Raw genomic sequence first — 273 nt, forward strand, 5'->3', positions numbered from 1 at the left:
TGCCCCGTGGGGTCTCCCCCTCACACACACACCCTCCCCCCCTCCCCTCCCCTCAGCGCCCCGCCGCCATCTCAGGCCCCGTGGCGGGGGCGGCCCCGCCGGGCGCTGCGTCACGCGGCGGCCGCGCGTGGGCGGCGGAGCGCGCGCGGGATCTCCCCACGTGACCGCCCTCCCCCTCCCTTCCCCAGCCCGGCCCCTCCCCGGCCCTGCCCCTCCCCTCTCCCCTCCCCTCCCCTCCGCTGGGCGAAGCCGGCGGCGGCCGCGCCGCGCCGC

Source organism: Anas platyrhynchos, chromosome 7, assembly GCF_047663525.1.
Source record: "Anas platyrhynchos isolate ZD024472 breed Pekin duck chromosome 7, IASCAAS_PekinDuck_T2T, whole genome shotgun sequence".
NCBI classification, from domain to species: domain Eukaryota; kingdom Metazoa; phylum Chordata; class Aves; order Anseriformes; family Anatidae; genus Anas; species Anas platyrhynchos.